Source organism: Papaver somniferum, chromosome 11 (assembly GCF_003573695.1).
Source record: "Papaver somniferum cultivar HN1 chromosome 11, ASM357369v1, whole genome shotgun sequence".
Classification (NCBI taxonomy): domain Eukaryota; kingdom Viridiplantae; phylum Streptophyta; class Magnoliopsida; order Ranunculales; family Papaveraceae; genus Papaver; species Papaver somniferum.
The window spans coordinates 109030758-109035250 of record NC_039368.1 but is presented as its reverse complement, the minus strand read 5'-3'; the positions used below and the strand labels follow the sequence as shown (position 1 = coordinate 109035250).

General features: G+C 35.0%; 1 pseudogene; it reads left to right on the top strand.

Annotated features, from left to right (window-relative positions):
- Positions 1–427: 427 nt before the first annotated feature.
- LOC113323327 lies at positions 428–3772 on the top strand (annotated as a pseudogene).
- Positions 3773–4493: the final 721 nt, after the last annotated feature.

The window sequence follows — 4493 nt, the reverse complement described above, 5'->3', positions numbered from 1 at the left end:
ACTTTTAACACATATTCGGTCTCCCTCTAACCATTTTAAGGATATTAAAATCTTATTTCTCCCTTTCTCTTACACTCCGTTAAAATTCCACGCTTTAGAATTTTTCCGTAAGTGTGAGATATTAACAAGGCATTTGTGTTTTTACGGTCTCGATTTCTGGATCTGACACAGTTACTGATTCGGCACGAATCAAATGTCATGCCGATTCTATATTTTAGTTTGAGTCGGATCTAATTCAGACTTGATTCAAACTTAAGTCCCGATTCAGAACCGCTTGAATCATGGATAAAAGGCCCTTAACTCGCAAGATCAAGCCAATAATTTGCATATTTTTTTAGTTATTTGAGTCAATCCAAACGGAAAGAAAAGAAACATACATGACGTAGAAATATTAACGGGTTACCACGTAGATTTTCACACTCCTGAATCCCAAACCCACAAAATTTCCCAAACCAATACGCTTCTCACTCTTTCTTCTCTCTCATTCTGAAATCCATTACTTTCCCGCCTATTTAAAAACCCTTTTCACAGAATGCTCTCATCACGGTCTCATTTTCTACTTTCTCAGAACTCAAGAATCCTTGCGATTACTTCAAATTCCTATTCTACTAAACAAAATCTTCAATACCCTAGTTCCAGTCTCAACTTTGACCTAAATTTGGATTTTCGGCGGAGTCAATTTAGGTCAAAAATGAGTTTGAATTGTACTAATACTAACATTTCTTCTTCTTCTAATGGAATCGAAACTGTGAGATTAGGGGTTGGTATAGATGAAATGGATTCATTTGTTCAGGTTGGAAATAAAGTTGCTGATGCTGCTGGTGAAGTCATTCGAAGCTTTTTCCGGAAGAATTTTGAAATTGTTGATAAAGAAGATCTCAGTAAGTTGATTTAGTGGTTAGATTTTCATTTAGAGTTTTAGATTATTGGATCTTGCATGGGTTTTACATCTTATGGGTTTTAGTGACCTAATTGTTGATTGTTTTTAGTATGTAAATCAATTTTTAGTACTTTTTTTATGTAAGTCGGTTAGATTGGTTATGCTTATTGTGTTTTCATTTCAAGTGTGTTCGTATGGAATAAATCATTAAATTTGTTGATTTTTTTTTGGGTACTGAATTTGTAGGTCCTGTAACAATTGCTGATAGAACTGCAGAGGAAGCAATGGTTAAGATTATATTGGAGAATTTTCCTTCTCATGCAATGTAAGTGATTTCATACTGAAAGGTTTCCATGTATATTCTAAATACGGATTTACAAAGTTACAGAATTGTTTTAGTCGAAGAAACAGCAGTTTTCAACAAAATCACGATAGCAAAACATTAGATTACTGGCAGGTGGATCAAAATAAAATGCCTGCCTAGTTGGAGACATTGTATTGTGGATAGAAGTCGAATAATAGAAAGTTAACGTTTTTGGGGAACAAAATACAAATTTAGAACAGTATGTTTTGGAATATGCAAAAACATGCGTTGTATATTGAGTATAAGTTCATACCAAAAACTGGTTGTTAGCAAGTCTCACATGGCTCTTCTTTTTATTGTTCCTCTTCCTCTTTTTTGGTCTGGTTTTCATACTAAAATTTGATGCAGGATCAAATTTGCAGTTGCATGAAGTCTGTAAAAACAAAGACTGAGATAACCTTAAAAGAATGATGCTAATGTGGTTGTCCTTTAGGCTAATAGTTAAATGTGTGTGCTTAAATTCTACGAGACTTGAATTTGTCCATTAGCTTATATTTAGGTTATCTTTATATTGTATTACACAAAATTGGTAATGCAGATACGGGGAGGAGAACGGGTGGAGGTATAAAGATAAAACTGCTGAGTTCGTTTGGGTTTTAGATCCTATAGATGGACAAAGAGTTTCATAACAGGTTCGTTGTTAGTACCGTTTTATCCCAACTCTGGTGCTTATGTCAAAGGTTCTAAAAGTAACTCTATAACTCTGTTACACTGCAGGAAAGCCCTTATTTGGAACTCTCATTGCTCTTGTACACAAAGGAAAACCGGTAGGGTCAACTGTTACCAGATTCCTACTTTCTTTTACTGAATGGGTGAAATGAATTTGGTCATAATGATATATTCATTGCTCCTAGTTACTTGGTAAAGATTGTTATTCACAATCACTTGATTATATCATTAGAGATGGCTTCAGTCTTTAACATCACGGAGCGTAGTTTTTTGTTCTTTGGTTTTATCGTCTGTATGTTGGCTATAGCTTGCAAATTTTCTATTCTCATCTACCTCGAAATTCCGTTTCCAAAGTCTGAAATTCTTTGTACATATCGTCTTTGTAATGTGGATAAATCATGGATTTCCAGATTGTTGGGATTATTGATCAGCCTGTCTTAAGAGAAAGATGGATTGGGGTAAAAGGGAGGAAAACAACAATGAATGGAGAAGAAGTTTCAACACGGGCTTGTGGGAAACTTTCACAAGCCTACTTGTATGATTTTCTCCATGTCATACCTTGATTTTATGAAATTCGAGAAAGTGACTAGCTATGATGTGTAGTTCTGTGCTTCTCTTGGTTGGATTGAACCATGCAATTGTCATCTGGACTTGTATAATACCTACCTTGTAATTTCTCTTGCAGGTACACGACAAGCCCACATTTGTTCAGTGGAGATGCTGAAGAGGCATTTGCACGTGTTAGAAACAAGGTTAGTTAGATCAGGTGAATTTTAGTCTGGGTTAACCGAGCAGGTCATACTGATTATTTTTTTTATCCTACACTTCAGTAATACTAATATATGAAAATTAAATGTTCCTTGGTTTGCTTCTGTTGTCTGCAAAGGCGAAAGTTCCACTATATGGCTGTGACTGTTACGCCTATGCCTTATTGGCTTCTGGGTTCGTGGATCTTGTAATTGAATCTGGACTCAAGGTGAATAACACACCCTTTTTCTATTTATGTTGGACCTTTGTTCCCTTGTAATTCATGATGAAATGTTTCATCTAACAGGCACTCTTACAGGGATTCTGATTCATCCTTCCTTTTCTAATTTCCTTTTCAGCCCTATGATTTTCTTTCACTTGTACCTGTAATAGAAGGTGCTGGTGGAGTAGTTACTGATTGGAAGGGAGAACAGCTCTTTTAGGAGGCCTCTTCTGATTCACTTGCACCAAGTATAGTTCTCTGACACGTTTTCTAGTAATTAGCTCTTATCAAATTTCATTAGATTGGCAGGGATTGAACGCCTAATTTAGAGTTATCAAATGAAATGTCATCCTAAAATGCTGTTATTTAATCCTTCACTTGTCTGGAAGGATTGCCAACAGACGTTTTTAAATTGTATATTGTTACCTTTTGAAGTAAACGAACCAAATATATTGTTCTCCATCTTGATGCTTGATACATATGTTATCAATGTCCGAACTTGAATTGTTTTATGCGTTCTACTGCAGGTTTTAACGTTTTGGCAGCTGGAGACAAACTACTTCATCGACAAGCTTTAGAAGATCTCCTCTGGCAGTAAAGATGCAAATGCAAACTCATCCGCTGAGCCATACCAACCTGTCACACCAAACCAAAGCATGTCTTCATGAACTTAACTTTTAGGGGGGGGGGGGATTTTTACTTTCTTTGGTTAAATATGCATACTTGGGGCCGTGTGAAGAGAGTAAGAGCTAAATTATTGTGAAGATCATTACCTTGTTGTTTAAATTGGATGACCATACTACTTTAGAATCCTATTATTATGAGGCTGAGATCGGCTGGGTTTTGGGGCTCACTAAAGTCCAAAACCGGGTCATGAAATAGTAATCCTTATACCACCTTATGACCTTATCGTATTATTTTTTTTATATAATACCTAATGTACTTTCAATCTGGTTAGTGCTAATTATGGTGATTAACTAACCTAATCACTATTAGTGAATGGATTAGCTAATCAAATGATTGGTCTATTGAAAATCAAAAACTTATTTTACTTTTTTTCCTTGGTTTTGAAGAAGGAAAGAGTTGGAAAATTTTGAGAAAAAATGATGAAACCCTTGATTAAAACATTCAAGAAAACCATATAATCAACTTACAATAACAATTTTATCTGTTTAAAATTGGGGGAAAATTATGGGTTTGTCGATGTTATAGCTGAGATAATTAGTTGAACAAGCCGTAAATGCCGTTTGGGATTTTCTCATGGTGATTTGTTTTCGTTTTTTTTTTTTAAACTGAATTTGTCTTGGTGATTCTGAAATTAAGGTTCTAGGTTCTTCAATTTGGGGAAGATGTTCTTCCATTTTATCAAGGTGGACACATGTGAGTTCACGTGTTAACGATGCCGTTAAAAGCGTTAACTAATTAACATTTTTTTGAATATAGTTATTAAACAGAAGTCCAGATTCAACATAGTCAACACTGATCAATCTTTTTCCAAGTACCGACCACTAAGTTAGACAAATGTTAGACCAAACACTAAAATTAGACAAAATATGAATACCAAACACCAATTAACCCAAGATAAAAATCTAATCACACATAACAACTAG